Raw genomic sequence first — 21,419 nt, 5'->3', positions numbered from 1 at the left:
GAGGAGTCGGTTCAGCTCCGAGTCGTTAGCCCCCGGTAACTAGTTTCGCTTTGTGGGTCGAAGATCGACCCTTCTTGCTTGAGCGATTCCCGACTCCCGACTCGTTTAAAAGAGTTGTTCGCTTGGAACGAATCGTTTGCGAGTCTTGCATTGCTCACTATGAGTGGGCCCAAATATTCAGCACAGTTTCGGGACATGTGGTGGTTAACAGGATAGTGGTGTGTCATAGACTGATGGATAGACAGTCCTGTCACGGTGGCACTGTTCTGTCAACTCTCTGCTCCTGTAACACCTGAATCCCCCTCCCCGAGGAATAACACTGTTATCTTTTCTTATCTGATGTTATCTTATTAGTATGCAATCCGTCCACATGCTGCACTTTGGGCTCCATCTCCTCTGTCTTCAACAAACAGGTGAAATTACAGCAGAATGACATTATCTACAGACGCTCACTGACCTTGGCGGCTACTTCACCAAACATGAAGCCTAATACGTGCTGAAGTCAGCACTCTGAGCAGATGAAACGCAGAAAAAGCAAAGTTTACACCCCCTCCCCTCCACCACCACCCCCAAATCTATTCTCTCTCTCTCTCTGTACTTCACCTCTTTTCTCCTCATCTGGAGAACGCGGTGTCACTTTCACTCCCCTCTCCGACGGGGGAAGCGAAAGTGCTGCCGTGGCTCGTCTGGAAAGCGCCCGGGAGGAGATTTCACAAAGTCCAACCAAGTAACAGGAGATTTGTCCGGGCCTTAAAGTGGTGCATATCCGCCGCCGCTCCCGTATCGCTATCCCATTAAGAATTTAAAAAATAATACAAAAAAAAAAAAAAAAAAAAGAAAAGTAAAAAGGCCGGCGTTTAGCGGCGAGAAAGTGTAAATGTCGGACAAGGTTTTTTTTTTTTTTCCCTTCACCGCGAAAACGTAAACAAAAGATTAAAAAAACAAAAAAAAAACATGGAATCTGAGAGTCCACAACCTTTTTTTTTTTTTCCCCTTTTCTTTTTCCCATGAGGCAGGTTTTTCGCAGCAAATTGGCTCAACCTGGCCTGTGAGGAAACATGATGTCAAATCGTTTGCATGTAACAACGTATGGGGCCCTTAGAAGAGATGTGCATTATTTTTGGATTTTTATTTTTATTAAATACACTAAACCTAATACGAAAAATATTACTCTATAAAAGACAAAATCCAGGCCTAAAAATGAACAATAAACAAAGTAAACCTAAAAATGAACAATGAAGAAAAAGATTAATAAATTGAACAATGAAAAATAATAATTTGAATAGACAATACATCAAAAAATTTACAAAAAACAGGATCATTTGGCAATATATCCCCAACAATAAAGCTAAAAATTAATAAATAAACTATAAAAATAGACAATAACAAAAAATAACAATAATCCTCCATATCAACAATATCCTCCCAAAAACATGAAATGTTCATGTTTGTTTTGTATCTGGCAATGTTTTCCATTATCATTAACTAGTCAGAAGTGTTTGACAAAAAAAAACAACACAAAAACAAAATTGCTTGTTTTTCTTTTACGTGTTGCTTAAAGTTATCAGATAACAGGAGATGAACAAAAAGTTCTGGAACAACAATTCACATTCTGATATAAAAATGGGAAATTGAGAAAATGTATATTATTATTAAAATAGGATGAAAATATAGATCATAGAAATAATATGATATAAATATAAACATTATAGAAATTATATTATAAAAATATACAATAATCGTAAAATTGTCCAAAAATGAATGAAAAAAATGGCAATTTACTGTACAATTGCAAGTGGTGACTTGGCAAACTTGGCAACTGGCAACTTTTCTCATCGACATCAATAAGCTGGAAGAAATTTGACGTGTTTACTGTGATGACGAAACATCAATCAGCCAGAGTGTAAAAATAACAACAGCAAAATAAAGTGCGGCGTGTGTGTAATGAAGAGATTCCAGGCCGGGTCGTTATTTATCGAGGCCGAACAGACGCGGCCCCAACGTTTTAAGATGAAAAATCGTGGCCCCTGGGCGCGCGGGCTCCATTCATGGCGTCTCCCGCTCCTTATTCTCTCCATATTTATTGTCGGCTGGATCACAAAAGTCTCTCTCTCCCTCCCTCTCTCTCCCCCTCTCCCCCATTGGTACCGTCGACGTCTAGATGGTCACAGTCAAGGAAGCTTTTCAAACCCGAAAAACGTGGGGGGAAAAAATGCATCGGAAAGGAAAAACATATTGAGCCAAAAGAGCTTAGTTTAAAAGTGCTGGCACATGGAAGGTTAGTCTGAAGGATGGCAGAATGGAGCAATGGAGAGACAGTGAGATGGAGGGGTGGAGGGATGGAGAAATGGGGGGCTGGAGAGATGGAGCCATGGAGGGATGAGAGATATGTAACGGAGGGATGGAGAGATGGAGGGATGAAGCAATGGGGCGATGGAGAAATGGAGGGATGGAGAGATGTAGCAACGGCGAGATGGAGGGATGGAGACATGGAGGGATGGAGAGATGGAGGGATGAAGAGATGGGACGATGGAGAAATGGAGGGATGGAGAGATGTAGCAACGGCGAGACGGAGGGATGGAGACATGGAGAGATGGAGGGATGAAGAGATGAAGCGATGGAGAGATGGAGCCATGGAGGGATGAGAGATGTGTAAGGGAGGGATGGAGGGATGGAGAATTGGGGCAATGGAGAAATGGAGGGATGGAGAGACGCAGCAACGGCGAGATGGAGGGATGGAGACATGGAGAGATGGAGGGACAGAGATGGAGGGATGGAGAGATTAAGGGATGGAGAGATGGAGGGATAGAGAGAAAGAGGGATGGAATGACAGAGGGATGGAGGTGTTCTCCGGTTCTACGGATGGACAGAGAGCGAGAGAAAGATCCAGAGGTAGATAGATAGGACAAAGAAAATATAAATTAAACTAAAAGCCAAAAGTTTGAATATACTTAACAAGAGTCAATAAACGCCGGGAATGAGCCTAAAAATAAACAATCAAAAATCAAATAAATACGATCAAGAATAAAAACAAAATCGTACAATAAACAATGAAAATTATCCTCAAAATAAACAGATAAACAATACAGGTTTGGCACTGAATAACTCGAAAACCTCCCTCCGCCGGTGGACCCCGCCTCCCCGGACCCCTCCAGCCTCAGGGGGCAGTGAATGGCAAATCCCCCCAGAGACGGACTCTATCCACCCGCCCGCTGGCCAAGGGGGCCCCGACACCTCCCAAACCTCCCCCCCTTGACATTTTCTCCCTCACCCACCGCTCCCACTCTTGATATTTGGCCGTTGCCAGATGCCACATTAGAGGATTGTGCGTTAGTGCACGCCCCGCAAGCAGCATATGCCTCCCCGGCCCTCGGAGAAAGAGGAGGAAGAGGACGAGGAGGAGGGTGGAGGGAGGAGGACAGAGGGACAGAAAGAGGGAACTCTAATGATCCATAACGAATTACTGTTTCAGTCTGAAAGTAACATTTAGAAGCAGCGGCAGCAGTGGAACCCGGCTCTCCGCCTGGCCCCGGGCCTCCGGGCAGAATTTCCCCCTTCACTGTGTTACCCTCTTTGTCTTTCCTCTGAAGTGGAATAAAACCTTTTAATTTGTGGTGCTGTATGTAACTTGCATGCTAATGTACATACAGATTAAATAATAAAACCATAACTTCAAATCGGGAAGGTGGCCTCAACAAAGCAGTTTTTACTTTGGAACAACAATGAATTGCTATTTCAAGAGGAAGTTCGTTTTCTTGACCTGATTTCTTCTGGTTGGTCAGGGTATCTCCTATTAACACCGCAATTCAGCATCGGTTCAATTCAAAGTGGTAAACCAGAAAATTGTTTTCTTTAAAAAAATACCATATTTTATAATTATTCCATATTTATTTAGCTGGAACTTTCTAAGCAACAGCCAGTCTTGTGTATTTGTGTTATGCAAGTGCTCCTTAATATACTGTTTTCATTGTTGGTGGCGGGGTCCGCCACGGTGAATCTGATAAAACTATCGATATAGAACATTCACTCAAAACAATAGCGCCCCGCAATTGAGTTCCCAAAAAGCGTGCTTTTCACTGCCACAGTACAGCTTGTTTAGCTAGTTCAGAAGCTTAAATGAATGCCGTCAAAAGCACTGATCCGGAGCGCGGTCGTTCCAACTTATTTCACATTCCAACCAAAGTTCAAAAACCTCAAACCCCAAGGACATTGATAAGTTCCTCTGCAGTTCCTCTCTCCTCTTTTGAATCTTCCAGCCTTGGCAGCTCGCACCCCATAATTTGCAGACGCCGATCGATTGGATTGGGAGGAGAAGTTCACCACCTACACCTTATTTATCAGAGGAAAGAGGCAGATTTTGAGGAGGAGAAAACGCTGAGAAACTGCTCAGGGCTCCGCAGCCGTGTCACGGGGCGGCCTTGAATGTTAACGGGGGGGGGGGGGGGTTCCGGGGTCGTGGGTTTTATTTATCTATCCTGTTATGCAGGTGGAGGAGTCAGGGTGGGGTTCCCACTCGGTTAATTATTCTCAGTTGTCTCAGTTAATCTTGCAGCACCGACGTGCGGGGCAGATGCAATGACGGGGGGGGGATCCGTGCCAAAAAATAACATCTGTGCTGAAATTCAGAAAGTGGGGGGGAAAAAACATTGGAAAGGACGAGAGGAAATTCATTTTTTTTTCCCCCTCTCCAAAAGGTGCTGGTTTCTTGGCACGGGCAGGTGCGATGTAGCGGCAACCGCATATTGCCTATCGAGCGTCAGCCTTGAAACAGGTTTTGGGAAGTAAATTGGAATAAAAGTCTGAACGCACCTCAGTTCGGAGGGAATTGATTCCTCGAAAGGAAGAAAATAACCAAAAGTGCACATAAACCATTTGTTATGAATTGTGTAATCAATGAACAATCAATCTAATGGAGGCAGAGTGAAGGATTAGTTTAGGTAGAGTAGATGGAGGTAGAGTGAGTAGAGTTGATGGAGGAAGACTAGAGATAGAGTCGGGGTGGGTATAGTAGAGGTATAGTAGAGGAAGAGTAGAGTGAGGTAGAGTAGAGGTCAAGGAGAGGTAGAGTAGAGGGATACAGAGTTGAGGTAGAGGGAGGCAGAGTAGAGGAAGATATAATCACAGAAGAGTAGAGTGACGCAGAGGTAGACATAGAATAGAGGGATAGAGAGTAGAGGTACAACAGAAGTAGATGCATTTAGGGATAGAGGTAGAGTAGAGGAAGATATAGTAGAGGTAGAGTAGAGTGACGTAGCGGTTAAGGAGAGGTAGAGCATAGTGTACCTCTACTCTACAAAAGAGGTAGAGTAGAGGGATATAGAGTAGAGGTACAAATGATGGAGAGTAGAGAGAAGTAGAGGGATATGGAGTAGAGGTAGAGTAGAGGTATAGTGGAGGGATATGGAGTTGAGGTAGAGCGGAGGTAGAGTAGAGGTACAATAGATTTAGAGTACAGGTAAAATAGAGGGGAGTAGAGGGATTGATTACCTCTATTTTACCTATTCTCTATCCCTCTAGTAGAGTAGAAGAAAATAGAGTAGAGGTACAATTGTGGTAGAGGAATAAGAGTAGAGGTAGAGTAGAGGAAGATATAATCAAGGTAGAGTAGAGTGATTTACTGGTTAAGGAGAGGTAGATTATCGTACTGTCTGCTAGAGGGATATAGGGTAGAAGTAAAAAAGAGGTAGAGTAGAGGGATATAGAGTAGAAATACTAACAACGGAGAGTAGAGGGATATCAAATAGAGGTACAATAGAGGTAGAGTAGGGGTATAGTGGAGGGATATAGAGTTGCGGTAGAGTAGAGGTACAATAGAGGTAGAGTACAGATACAATAGATTTAGACTACAGGTAAAATAGAGGGAAGTAGAGGGATTGATTACTAGAGGGATAGAGTACAGGTAGAGTACAGGTACAATAGAGGTAGAGGAATATAGAGTAGAGGTAGAGTAGAGGAAGATATAGTCAAGGTAGAGTAGAGTGACATAGCGGTTAAGGAGAGGTTTTAGTAGGTAGTAGTATAGTACCTGCGGTTAGAGGGATATAGGGTAGAATTTCAAGAGGTAGAGTAGAGGGATGAAGAGAAGAGGTACGAACGAGGGAGAGTAGAGGGATATCGAGTAGAGGTACAATAGAGGTAGAGTAGAAGGATATCGAGTGGAGGTAGGGTAGAGGGAAGTAGATGGATACAGAGTAGAGGTAGAGCAGAGGTACAACAGAGGTAGAGCAGAGGTACAATAGTGGTAGAGTAGAGGTACAATAGAGGTAGAGCAGAGGTACAATAGTGGTAGAGCAGAGGTACAACAGAGGTAGAGTAGAGGTACAACAGAGGTAGAGTAGAGGTACAATAGAGGTAGAGCAGAGGGAAGCAGAGGTTGAGTTTTCTCAGGAACGCCCATCAACCATTTGTTATGAATCGTGTCATCAAGGCAAAAGCAACAACAAGCTTATTTCTTCTTCATTAGGGAGGGTTTGTTTTTTAAGTCTTTTTTTTTTAGGTTATGAATTTTTCCTTATAAACAAATAATTGCATTGTGCCCCCGCTGGGAATCGCAGAGATTTTAATCAGCGCCAACATCACACACTTTCACACGGAAATCTGATATCTCCGTCCCTTATCTCTCCATCTCTTTCAAAGAGATATATGTTTAATATTTAATATTTAATATGTATTTATGTTATTGGCTTTTTCCCCCCTCGCAGCGGAAAAGCAGAAACGACTGAGCCACAGCAAACAATAGCCGCCAGATGAATTACGAGCGTGATTTCAGATGGACATGTTCATATTACGCTCAGTCTATACATGTCGAGCACTTCACAAGTTGGGAAACGGAAACCATAGAGTCTCGTGGTGGAGGTAGAGTAGGGGTGGAGTGGAGTAGAGGCACGTGGAGTAGAGGTACGGCGGCGATAGAGTCGATGTCGTCATAGTAGAGATAGGTAGAGTAGAGGAGAGTAGATGGGGGCAGAGAAGAGTGAGGTAGAGTAGGGGGAGGTAGAGTAGACAGAGTAGACGTAAAGTAGAGTAAAGGGAGGTAAATGAGTGGTACAATATAGCGAGGGGGAGTAGAAGTAGCAGAGCACAGTAGAGGGAGGGAGAATAGAGCAGAGGGACAGTCGAGCAGAGGGACAGTAGAGCGAGATAGAATGGAGTTAGGATAGAGGTAGTTATAATACAGAGAGGTAGAGTAGACTAGAGGGAGGTAGAGTAGAAAAGAGCAGAACCCCGACTCGTTGGTCAAACTTTGTTCGCCGCGAGCGGCTCCGAGGGAGCGGACAGCGACAAAAGGGCAACTCTAGCCGCAATGCTGAGATGAAGATCCGATTTTGCAGCCGAAAGTCGGTCAGTAGTGCCGGTTGCAGCTGTGTGGGGGGCATGTGAAGGCATGAAATGCACACACACACATACACACACACACACACTCGTACTCACACAGGTGGAAAGTCTGGTCCCCAGCGTCTCTTTGGACGCTGGGAGGTTTGCCCATCTGTTCTTAATTCTATCAGCATACGCTACACAGAGCTGATACCATTTTGTCCGTCCCACCCCCCCCCCCCACCTCGTAGCGCATCGACCCGTGGCTTTCTGCTCCGTTACCTGGGGACAGCCAGGCCCGATTCCCATGCAGTGTCCCCGCAATAACGCTCGAGAAGCCAGAGTCGCGTCGAGTGTCTGGAGTTTCCCAGGCAACGGAAACCCGGCGAGGACTCCCGGAGACTTTTTCCCGTTCCTCAGCTCCGAAATGATTGGGATCAGAGTTTTTCCAGGCGGCAGAGCTGCTGAAAAATACACAGAGCAACTAGTGCCGTTGCAAAGTCGTTCAGACGTGACGGAATATTTATCGATTTGTTTCCTTGGACTGGAAACCGGGCAAGAATGTCAATCAGCCTGAGGCCATAAGTGCATTTTCACACAGGACGAATTAGTCACGGAAAGGATCGGTGGTGCACTGCTGTACAGACAATTAAAAAAGCTTGACAGGATGAAAAATTGCTAAATTTATAAAAAAAGTCCAAAAAAGTCCAAAAAAGAATCCCTAAATATAAAGGAAATAGCCAAAAAGCCATCGCACTTAAATAATACCAATAATACAATTTAATAGTTTCCAGTTGTTGGTTGCAGCATTAGGTCAGGGTTGCCAGTTTTGATATTTCCAGGTTAAACTGAACTACTTTTAGGGGTTTATTGGCCGAGATACAAGTGTCATAGAGGTAATAAAATAATAAAGTAATAAAACACCTCATTTGAAGCTTGTTATGGGATCCAGTCTCTTTTCCCACGGCACAAACAGCATTCAGCACTGACACCAATTCCACCAATGAAGACAGCGTTTAGAACGTGTACATTATGAATATTCATGTCTTGCCCAGAAAATAAATCCGCTAGTCGTCTGGACTTTCTCGTCTCCTTTTTCCTACCCGCTAAGTAAAGTCATTTATTCTGCGACTCATTAGAAAACTAGAGCGGCTCTGTTGTCCTCCTGCCGTGAATATAAAAAATATTGTTGGGAAAGGAGTCGCGTCTTCCCCCCCCCACTAAAACCACACAGCGGCGCCCACTTGATTATGGCAATTTTTTTGGGCTTATATTGTTCTATTTTAGCCAAACTTGACAAATGATATTCTGATAATGGCAAAAAAATAATGATGCTCTGCCTTTGCAGAGCACTGGTCCCATCACGGACTCATCTGGGACTTGAAACTGGTGCAGATGGGACCCAAATACTTGAATTGGATCTGAGGGCGTGACAGACTCTGGTTGGTCAAATCTCTATTTAGTGACAACATTGGGAGAAGTCTTCCTGTCTGAACTTTTGCTCGCGCCCCATCAAGAGAATTGTATCTTCAAAACCACACTGTGGAACCAAAAACAATAAGGAAACACCGGAGAACAAGAAGAAGAGACAATGAGAACAAAAGTACCTCAGTAAAGGAGGCTGACTTTGGCTTGCTTACCTCGGGGCTCCGGGTCCGGGCTCCCTATCCCCAGTCATCAGGCGAACACCTCGCAAGTGGTGTCAGCCCGGGGGGCGTCGGCCACGGCGGACCCTCAGGGGGCCCCGGCGCGGGCGGAAAACGAAGAACAAACGGCGCGATCAAAGCGTCCCGGAACCTGGAACTTTTATTTAAAAAAGAAAAACCTTCCGACGCCGCGGAAGATAAATGAGGAAAAAGCCGGGGATCGACCGACGTTGTTATGAAAGCGCAAACTTCATTCATTAGCGTCTGGCTGCGGGTCTGGCTCCATTGATAACAACCTTCTCCTGAGGTGCACCCAATGCTAATTTTGATAATGAAGCCGGCATCCTCGGAAAGTTATTTTTATTATACTTATTTTTCCAACCCCTTTCAAACCCCTTGAAATAATGAGTGATGAAACTCCAATCCAGAAGATGGAATATCTTCATATTTATATATCATACTCGAACAATGCCGCTCATAAGGACGTATTACACTCACTACTTCATACAGCATATGAGTGAGTGGGTGGCTGTGTGTGTGTGTGTGTGTGTGTGTGTGTGTGTGTGTGTGTGTGTGTGTGTGTGTGTGTGTGTCTGTCTCTCTGGGGGTTGACGTGATTAGATAAGCACCCAATTACGTAGTTTATTATGATTTGGGGGGGGGGGGGGGGAGGATGAATCTTTCTCATTGTCTCGGCTCCTCGTCGCTTCCCTCGCCCCCTCTCATTGGCCCTCGCCTCCCTTCGCCTCCCTCCTACACTCCCCCTTTTGACCCCCTCCTCCCTCCCCCATTCTCGCGGCGGCCCCGGCCTGTCAGGCGCTGTCGGATGCAGATCAAATTCCTTAAAAGCCCCCCCCCCCCCCCTGCTCCGCGGTGACAGCGTGATTACCCTTTTCATCGCCACTCGCCGGCCTGAACGTGAGCCGATTCCTCTCTCCCCGGTGGAAGTAACGGCATGTGCCCGAAGCGATGAGCGACAGAGCGAGAGGGAGAGAGAGAGAGAGTGAGAGGGGGGCGGACAGGGCATACCGGGAGAAGCAAAGCGGGGTAGGAGAGGCCCAACAAAATGATCACACCGATGATAAAACTCTCACAATGGGAGTTATTATTATTGTAAGTCGTTGCACATGGAGGAATTTGCCGGAGCGGCATTGCTGCGTTATCTCTGGCATTGCTGGTGGTGTATCTCCTGGATTCAATTGGTTTTGTTGCTAGTGATGAGAAAAATATCTCATTGCAATGGGAATTTATTCCCTTTTGTTATAATCAATAACCGCATCTCATCAATTCGACCTGAGTTGTTAGGGTTAGGGTTATCCACGAGAGTTTATCCAGACCTCCGTCCAGAGGCATTATAGGGCTCAGGGTGACTTAGCGCGTTGGTGGTCCGTCAATTCCCATGACAGCTTCCCAAAGCGCTGGTCTCTGTTTTCGGGAAGGGTCCTCCTCTCTCGTTGCCTTTAGACAGACCAAACCTCGTTTACCTCATTCCCTCCATTGCCGCTGCAGCAGAACATGGATCCTATGCGTCCGTAGTAACTCCTCATGTTGAGAAATGGACGGACCATCTCACTTCCGGTGTATTTCTCTCTATACCTTTATCAGCCCCACAACGGGGAAACTTGCAATTTCTCTGCATTAACTCATCCCAGCAACTGACGTATCTAGGAGCAGTGGGCTGCCATGTAGAGGCACCCGGGGAGCAGTTAAGGGGTTAAGTGTCTTGCTCAAGGACACATCAGCACGCTACCAGCACTGCCCCAACAATTATCATAAATCATCAAGGCGCCGCGAAGCCTCAAAGGTTCTCATGGTCTCATGTCATGTTCCATTGGAGCCTGGCCGGGCCATTTCCACTACCGATTGAAAGTCAATATATCACCAGTTTAAAGTCAATATATAGTCACCACCAACCCAGCCGCAACGTAAACCCGCCGTGCCAGACACCCCGACATCTCCAGGCGGGTACAGATATACGGGCACAACATCCTTTGGGTTTGAGATACGGGACGAGACGATGAGAAGTTTGGAGAACGCCGATCAACAATAGCCGTCGGGAGTGTGGGAGGACACCGGGGGTGGGGGGGGGGGGCGGAAAACTACGGAACTGAATGGAGTAACCTTGAGTGGAAAGAGTTGAAAGACGACAGGTCACGTACGGAATTTTAACAAGCTGTCTGGGTGTTATCATGGCACCACCCTACTTTGGACTCATCTAACATTTAACTCAGGCAATCCGTCAGACGACCTGTCAATGTGACAATCCAATGCAGCGTTACGAGGGTTTTCAGACTCATGTAGTCCGAGCCCAGCATGAGGTGCGAGTGCGGTGTGGATCGGATGAGTCCTTCCTCCGCATCCATGTCGAAAAGCCACCATGCCCTCCAGCCGGTTGACTCACAATCTCCTCTCCTATCAAACGCCAGCCTCCTGCGTTTTCCCCACCGGCGGGAATTTCACTAAAAGCCGAGAAGCAGTTCATCCCTGACACGGGAGGCTTCCCGGGTGAAAGCAAACATTTCGAAAACGGCCGAAAACACAGGAATGAGCGCCCTGGTCCGGTGCCACCGTGCGGTTTGGGGAAGGATCATTAGTGGACATTCCGTCAGTGTCACCGGATTCCGCGGGACCGCCGCCTGTTTCGCTCAGGTACGAAGGAGATTAACGGCCGGGGAAGAGGAGGCGACGACACGAGCGGCGGTCCTCCTTGTTGACCCCATGGCTGCTTATCCAAAGCCACTTCCCCATTCCTACCTCCAGCGATCCAACCCCTTCTATCAGCATGTGTGTGTGTGTGTGTGTGTGTGTGTGTGTGTGTGTGTGTGTGTGTGTGTGTGTGCACGCTTGCTTGTATGTATTTGGTGCGTTTTCAGTACCGTACAATCGGTAACGAGCCAATTTTAAAATCCCAAACCGTTCACATGAATCACCCCCTTCTTTACTGCGGCCGGAAGGGCCTATTACTATAATATTTGGTACAGTAATGAAAGGTTTGGCTCTTTTTTTTTGAGACTTCTTGGCGAGTGACTCAATAAAAAAAAAAAAAATAGTCCTTCAATTTTGACTCCACAATTTGGTGGAATGCAAAGTGTAAATCAGTGACATTCAATATGAATTATGCCAAATGCCTCGACCATTTTCCCCAGATTAATTTAAAACTCAGTAAAATACATATTTTATTCTATTTTATTCAGATTCAGTCTCTCACCGGACACCCACTCACTGAATCGAACATTTTGTAGCTTGTTGGGCTTTTCTGTGCTGCAGGCACAACGCCTTAGCGAAAGTGATCACCATTTCTCCAAAGAAAACAAATAAAAACAGTGGGGTGAATACACAAAAGGGGTGCGCGGCTTTTGCGGCCTCTGAACCTTCGCGAAAAACACCAATTCCCAGAGGAAGACGAGCAGGAAGTGTGTACGCTGAGGTGTGTGTGTCTATTATGAGAGTATGTGAGTGGGTGCACTCTGTGTGTGTTTGCAGTATGTGAGTGTGTGTCCACTCTGACTGGGTAAGTTATGGTAAAGTTTCATTTAGATTTATATTTAATACAACACAGACAACTCATTATATGATATAATTATAGAACCCAGATTCGCGATTGTGGCGCCGCCCCTTGCGGCCGCCTGCGCGAGCACCGCGTGCGCACATTAGAGTATTTTTTGAGCTTATAGAGCTTGTGCGTCATCACCGGGTGTCATGACATTTCGCTGCATATATGTACGACCGTATGTGTATGTATGTGACAAATAATCTCTTGAACTTGAAAAAGCAACTGTCTAATTTACAAAGCGCCCGCAAACGGTGAAATGCACGCCTAACTGCGCTGCCACGCAAATAGCGTCCCGGTGGGAAGGTGCAATGTCCACGTATTTAAATGGGGTCTTCATGCAATTGGTGACAAAATCGGCCCCTTTCTATGCAAATGAGCCTCATTGCAAAAAAACGTCGTATTCTCAAACACCTGTGCTAATAGCCACACGCAGTTAGGGCGAAAATTAACATCATCTGCAGGGAGCTGGTGGTAACTGCACAAGACCTAAAAAGGACATTTTTAAAAAAGGCACCGCGATCGTCTTCAGAGAGCTGGTGCAACTGAAGCGCAAGTAATGGGGATGTCACGCCCAGACTTTCCAGTGATCTGTTGCATATATTTTGACGTTTTTAATACGATGATTCTTATGTCATGTCATCCGAGGGTAGCGGAACGAGCAGTCCGTAGTGGTTTTCAAAATGCACTCCCAAAACATCTTGTTGACACTTTGAATACTTTATTGTGTAGAACGTATGACAAAAATGGTTGCATATTTCCGCAAAAAGAACAACAAAAAAATAAAAGTGATAAGCGATAAATGGTCAAAATTGGCATGAACCACAGTTGGCATTGAAGCTCATAGTACAGTTTAGGACCAGGACGTCCTGGACCCGAAAGGCCACAGCGTTCAGCCGCAATGGAGGAAAAAAAAGTAACTTTGTGTTATAATTAAATATATTAAATTAAGTGTAATCATTTCTTCATTGTAATATTAAGATTCAGTGACGACTGAGATTTAAATACAGTTTTAATGTGCGCACATTTTATTGATGTAATAAACTGTGTGGGAAGGGTAAGTTTTATTATAGATTTACTCATACTATTTAAATGTTTTATAGTCACTGCACATACATACAGTAATCTTAAAAATACTAAGTACACTTTAGTCTAAAAGAATAGTGTTTGACTCGGCAGATTCGACACAAAACAAGGGCAAATTGCACTCAGCTGCAAACCTTTATGGGTGTGTTTGCGCTAGCATATCATCAGCGCAAGAACTTCTGTGAACGGCGCAGATAGGGAGCGTGATTGATGCGCAAGTCACGGTTATAAGCGACCTCAATCTATTCTTTGTGAATTCGCCCCAGAGTGTTTTTATCGTAGATGAAAACCCCCTTTGCTGGCAACACACGGCAACTGAACCCCCCCTACACTTACAGTAGGGCGCCGCATTATGGCATGGCCTGCAGGGGGCGGCCATGCCATAATGCATTTCAACACGTCACAAGGACACGAGGCGGCTGTACCACGATGTAGCATTTCCCAAAATGTCCTTTTTACTTTCTAACCAAAGTACACAGAAGTCGTCACGGCGCAGACATTGGCATCAACGTGGGGGACTGACAAAGTGTCCCCGTTAAAATTCACTCCGATCGAGTGCGAGGTGCCTGTGAGGAGGGTGAGCGCTGAGTTGCCGGTGAGGGTGTGTGTGTGTGGGGGGTGCAGGAGTGCTTTCGATTAAATTTCACATCATTTTTTATGTCACTTTGCTTTTGGCATGGGGAACATTTTTTTTTTTTTTATTAAAAAATAATATCGGCCCCAAGGTGCCGCCGCCCCACCGAGAAAACGGCCGGTGTGCCAGATTACCAGTCCACCCCTGGTTACAAGCCTTGTGGTGACGCTCGGAGTCCTTTCTGTTGCCATCTACGTCAACGCACCGTACACTGGGGTAACATCTGGTCGATGGCGGCAGCGTAATAGATCTCGTCCGCGCTTTAGCGGCGATAATTAAAAGTCGCATTGATCGCCCCCCCCAACCACTTCCATTCCATAGGACGTCCCCGCTCCAACATCCACGTCCTGTGGCCTGAGGGAGGTATTCATCACCCGCCACGCCGCAGGGGCGCGATCGTTCACGGCCTAAAAGGGAGATAGTGTCGCGGAAACAAGTCAAACGAGGTGAAAAGGGCAAAGGAAAACAGTGTCTTCAACGGCTTCGGGCGTCATTGTACAAATGGACGGCCCCATTAGAAGACATAATGGCTGTGGTCTAAACCGTGTTATTAAGAAAGGTGAAAAAACGAAAAAACGTACACTCAATACGGGGCCGATAAGTTGTTAAAAGTAATTTGCTTCCTGGGGAAAAAAAAGTGCAGCCTTAGCTAATGGCATTTTGAATTTGCACTTACCGACCGTGGAATGGGAAATGATGTACCGTGTGTTACTGTAATTAGCATTAACATTTTGTAATTGCAATTCTGAGGCATAAACATCATTTTCATTCCACATCGAAAGCCAAATATCCACATTTTGTGCGAGTGAATATTAGAGCGGACGTTGCTCTGGGCAAGGTGTGTCTGGCCATTGACTTCATAGCAGGCAAAATGCTTTTTAAAGTGGTAATCCTTAACGTTATTTTATATTAATCTTTTATATTCATCCCGAAAAAAATATGTTTTGTTTTTCCTTCCGTACTTATAACCTTGCCATCAGGGGAAACAATACACTTGATGTTTTTCTTTGTTTTGATTTTTTTTTCCCAGAGTCGATACTGACTAAAAAGTGCCTGCCTCTGACAGTTTCCTCCACTCAAACAAGGTGCGGATCCACGGAAATTGAAACCCAACGCGGAACAAAGAGATAAGGTAAACATCCCGGCACGGAGAATTCCAAAAATGTCAAAACTGGCAAAAAAAAAAAATAAAGGCCACTGTGATTGTTTCCTCAGCAAGTGATTAGTGAAATACACATTTGAATGGCATTGGTCGAAATGTATTAAACCGTAGATTATTTTGGAAAATAAAATTATATTAAGTCTTAATTATTTTAATCGTTTGAAAGCCCTAACATATATATATATATACAGTATATAATTTTAATTAATGGTTTTATCGTTCATTATTTTGATAATATGGGCTATTGGGCACAATATTTTGTATTTGCCTGACATTTAATTAATAAATATATTAAACATACTATATACAGTCTGATAATGGGCAGCATGAGGTTAAGGCGGCACAGCGAATCCATAAACCATCCTAACAGCTCCCTTTGCAGACGGGCATTATTTAAAAAAAATAAGGGCAGGTTAATTCACGTTTTTTTAACGAGTTCCCACTTCCTCCAGATCCCACATTTAGCTGTCAATACGATTCAACAAATTGTTATATGAGGAAGATAACAATTCATGTTTACCAATACCTCAATCGCTCAACACAAGGTTAAATTGACTCGTAGACGGCGCCAATAGTTTCAACAGTTTGTTCCGAGTGCAAACAATGGAGGAGGAATCTACTGATCGGAATGAAAATGCTTAATCTGCTACAAAGATGGCCTCGGCTTCAGCTTTTTATTACCATTGTGCACTATTTTAGTCTTTCGCAGCTCAAAAAAGAAAGTCTTTACACCGGCTGATAGTCAGTTCTGGGAAACGTTTTAGGTTTTGAGACCAATTTCTGACACTATTATGCAGACACTGAGTCTAAATAACCACCTCATCATCATCATCATCAAAACAAGAAAAAATGTTTTGTTACACTAAATTTATCACACTAGGTTTATCAATGTGTTGTTTGTTGTTCATTTTAAGGTTATTTTTCTTGTAAGTTATTCATCATTAAATGTATTATCATTGCTTATTTCACGGCCATATTATATGTTAATTACATATTGTCATTTCTTTTATTACTTTATTATTGTTGCATATTTTGTATGTATGTACATATACTTTATATCATTTGCGCATCGGGGGGTCAACACCTCTACATTAGACCTTCTCAAACCTCTTACTTGAGCATATTGAAATGCATCTAAGAAGTGCATCTATAGTAACAATAAATAATCATTTGGCTGCAGACCCTGCCGCAATTCCTCCACCGCCCCCTACGGGTCTGCGGACCCAAGACAAAATCGGAACCTCTATTAGATGAAACAGGTTCTTATAGAATAATAACAATAATAATTTTTGACGTATACAACATATCTCTGGGGCTAAATATGAGTTTTATGTGTATATAAATTAAACTAAACCGAGTGCTGTTCTGCATCTTTTACACAAATTATTTCAACTCGGCATCTCGGTTACGAAATAAAGTAAAAAACAAGTGTAAATGTTCAAAAATATACATCATTTGGTGGTTTCCTACAGATTCCTCCGGAACCTTTGAACCCATGCCGATGGAGGGTGGTGGTGGTGGGTGTTGGAGATAAGCAGCTCTAATCTATCTGAGGGCCGTTTTAGCCGCGCTCTTTTTTCCCCTTTTTTTCCACTAATAAAAGACATCAGCAGAAAAAAAAGCGCTCTCCTCCTCCTTCTCCTCCTCCACCACCACCACCACCACCACCACCACCACGCCGTCTTTATCAATCCTCTGCCCCCCCCAGTCAGCGCTGTCGCTGTGGAGCCACCGATAACTGTCATCACTCTGATTATCCAATTCCGGGGACTTTTGCCACGATAGGACAAAATGGCAGCAAATCTGTCAAATATAGCATTTTTTTGGGGCATATTTGGCTAAACTCTAAGGCCAAATATGTTGCTGATCAGCCCTTTTCAGAAGCTTATCATCTCAATAATAGGTCATATTCGTCACAAAAGATTGTTTGATTTTTTTATTAATAATAATGTTATTATTATTATTTGCTTTATCTCTGTGAATATTTATTTCACAAAGCGTTTACTTGTAAATACTTAGTGGTATTAGGCAAGGGTTATTATATAGAATTTAAAAAAATATTTTAAAGAAAATTGACATTTCCCTATGCTTTGTTGATGAACACAATCCATTAAAACCTTATTAACTCATCTTCCAAACTTATTTACATAAGGTATATATTGAAATACTTGACAAAATGCATTGAATTGTGCGTGTATTTGTGGTAGAGGGGAGCGGGCACTGGCAAGCAGAAAGGGGACGCAGCTGCAGGAAGCATCGCAATGTAACAAGCCTCTGTTGGCTGCAGGGTGGAGATGGAGCGCGAGGCAGGGGGAACAGGCCGCCTTAGCTGGCCGTTCATTTAAAGGTCCCATATTATGAAAAAGTACTTTTCATAATATGGTCGTGGACATACATTTGTGTCTCTGATGGGCCTACCAACACACACGCTGTGAAATAAGACAACTCGGTCTTTTTTTTGTGAGTTGTCTGTCTCAGAAAACATGTGACTCAGCGAGCTAACAAGTCCGGTTTTGACTGCCCCTCCGAAGTCACTTGGAGACTCATCGGAATGAGGCCGCCGCCCATCTGAACCACCTTTGCGAAGGCGCGCCATTTTTTTCCCCACGCAAGCGCCGGACCCGCCCGCTGGCATTATGTGGCAGCTGAGCTCTAAGCGGGGGAAGTGCTCTGTTGTTGCTGCAAAGACCAGCACAAATCTCGACAGGGGCCCCCAGCCTCAGAGGACAGAAGAGCTGAGTGGATACATCCAATTTTTGATGCCAACGTCTCAGCTGTAGTTGGCAAAAAAACCTCGTGCGTGTGGTGCTAAGCACGTTGTGTCGGAATGCTTCACCAACCTGGGTCGGTACAACGTGGGACCGGCCACCAAACTTTCCCTGAAAGAGGAATCAATACCGGCTGTGCGTGACAAAACTGCAGACGAGGGAAGTGAACCTTTTTAAAAGATCATTGCGCTGTGTGTTTCCTTTGCCGTTGAGCACCAGCTTTTACAGAGAGCTTAGCATTTAGCGCTAGCACTAGCCGTAATAGGCGTTCATTTTCTAGAAAGTTATTGCCGTTACGGTAGAAGTCCACCGGACGAGTTGGCGCAGCGTACGGGCGCGGCCTCTCTCTATTTTTGCTTGCCAGCCTTTTCAATAGAAAAACGAGATCAAACTACATAGAAATACTTTTGAAAAGAGTGCAATCAATGTGTTTTATATGAGTCTACATTGTACCAGAGACCTAGAGTTGCTGTCGGATTTGAATATTGATCGTAACCTGTTTTAAATACAAAGAACAGTCGTACTGTACATGTAATACGTAGAAGTAATGCAATACAGTACAAACATGTCCCACTGTCCAATTTCAATTACAGTTGGAGCTCAAATTTCAACAATTTTGTGACGCATGGCGGCCTCGACCAGACGGAAGAAGACAACGAAGGAGACGCAGACGGAACCTCCGTGGAAAGCCGAAGCCGCTATTTTTGCCGCGAGGGTTAAAACTGCCCCGGGGCTGAGGTGTCCAGCCGGACAATAACACCCTGGGATGACCGTGTCCCTGTTTATTGCGGACTTCAGACACTCGCCTCCCCCCACAGTCATACCGATTTACAGCGTTACACTAGATATTTATGGAAGACGACAATAAAAACATTTTTATCGTACCTTTTTACTGCATAACTGCAAGACTTTGTTGAACTTAAAGTCTCTGCAGAGATCATAGGACTTATTGTGAGGCACTCTAAATAAGTCGTTCGAGTAATAAGCAGAAATCACAAAGACTGTTTTATATTTTTCACACAATAACTAATTCAAGCATTGGTGGTATTTCAGACTTAAAACGTATTATTTAACTGTTTCTTGAAACCAATTTTGAACATCCTCTCTCTAAGACGTCTTTGGGATGCTTGACCGTGGAGCCGGTGGACCTCCGTTTCCTCAACAAGGTTTACGGTCGTCACATTGGAGGATGTAGTTTGTGTTAAATTGTATTGCATCTTTCTGTATAATTCAATAATCGGAACCACAAACTACAAATAATAAAGATGGAACATTATAATGATGATCAATGGCGGTATCATTTTTCGCAGGGCTGCTGTGTTGCGCTGTGTTAGTTTTACCTGGGCGTCTGTAAATACACAACCGAGGGAGAGTGGGCGGGTTAGGTTGCATTGCTGTAGACATCACAAGTCGTATCCTGGTTACAACTGTGAAAAAGTACTGTCATTACTAATTGGTATGGTATTGTGATGTAATACTGTACATACACGTTTTGTCATTTTTACAACCTCCTGTCTTCCACAAGCTGGAAAGGTGCTGACAAACAAGGGAATCTTGAAGGATGAACGTTGCAAAACTCCGCCCCCACCACCAGGCTTCATCTATGGAGGCTTTCCACGGCGCCATCCATCGCTTTGGTCCTAAAAGAATTGTCTTGTTTTTTTTCCATTTCTTGGAATACCGCTTTAAAAATCTGACCGACCCACAAGCCACGACATCTGCTGGAGACCCTCTCTCCAAAGTGCATTTCCCCAAGGCCGGAAAGGGAGAACGCAGAGACGAGCCAGTGAAGACATTCCATAAGTGTTTCATTCTTTTTTGGACCCAAAAACCTATGTAATGGACAGGTTGTATCTACTTTGCACTTCAGTGTCATAACAATGTCAACACACAATAAAGTAAAAATACACAAATATACGAGAGAAAAAATATTATATAAAGTGCCATTTTAAGAAAAAGTGAAACAGACTTTCAGTCATTGTTTTGTGACAAAAAAATATCTGTATGACAAATATTGCACAGGGTTTGTGGATGACTTAATGGACTTCATCTTTGAGAAAAATCATTGTGGACCCGGCACCATACATGGGCGAGGTTTTGACGACCCCCATCCCACAGGACCTGTGTGCACAGTACAGTCAGAGCGGCCAGACAAGGAGGAGGTCATCGTCGGCTATGTGACTCGGTTCAATCAAGGAGGGGCGGTTTGAACCCTACATATCTGCCTTGGGCGTCTGGAAGAATAATAACCACACATGCTAGAATGACAACTAGTATGCCCCGTCCAAGGTAGCCCCAGCACCAGCTCACAAAGGTTGGAAAGGCTAGATACCTGTAATGACTGAAAGAATTGAACAAGATATTTAGTCAACATATTAGGTCATGTAAACATCAATCCGTGTCTCAAGGTTTTCTCTTTTACTATGGATTCAGTGAATCCTTTATTTTATATTATCATGGACGATTGATGCATGAGTTATGTGAGTGTCAGATGTTGTGACAAAACAGTTCAACACTGCATAGCGAGCACGTGCAGAGTGGTTGTTGGAGGATGGCCGAGCACCTGCCCCTTTGCCCCTTGATGTCCATAGTGCCCTTTTTAAGCGTGGCTGGGCATTAAGATATGCATATACCTGAGGAAACGCCCCCATGAGCACTCCGCTGTGCATCCCCGTGTCTCCAAATAAAACAGATTCAACACTGTGCATAACGGGGACACTTCCTGAGTCACTCTTACTCATATAATTTATTTGCAAAAACAGCATTAGCTGTAATCAGATTGCAATTATGATAATTAAAAAAAAACACTTACTGCTCTATTCCCCTTAGCTTTAAAGGCCCATAGTCAACTCTGTATTTAATGTTTTCTGTAGGGAGAACACATTCAGGCGAAGAGGGACTAACCCAGGATGGTCTATCATACATAATAAATTGCCCTCGAGCTGCTGCAGTGTAGTGTGAATTACATAAGTTAAGTGTCATGGTATGTGACAAATGTTATCTGCAATCAGACAAATAAGTGTCGCTAATAAAAATGTTACTTGTGGTGTTTCCCTGCAGCACAGAGTATATGCTCAGGCTCTGGAGGCATTGTTGCACAATTTTCACATGTGCACACATATGAGAAAAAGAAAAAAAAAAAAGCTGAGGTGGGTGCCAGTGAGCTTTGTCAAATTTTAAATGCACATCATATTGGAACATTTTAAGAGGTAACTTGTTGCCTGTTATGTGAACATGGGGCACAATGTAGTTTACAAAA

The sequence above is a fragment of the Zeus faber genome, assembly GCF_960531495.2.
Source record: "Zeus faber genome assembly, chromosome: 22".
NCBI classification, from domain to species: domain Eukaryota; kingdom Metazoa; phylum Chordata; class Actinopteri; order Zeiformes; family Zeidae; genus Zeus; species Zeus faber.
This window is presented reverse-complemented; position numbering follows the sequence as displayed.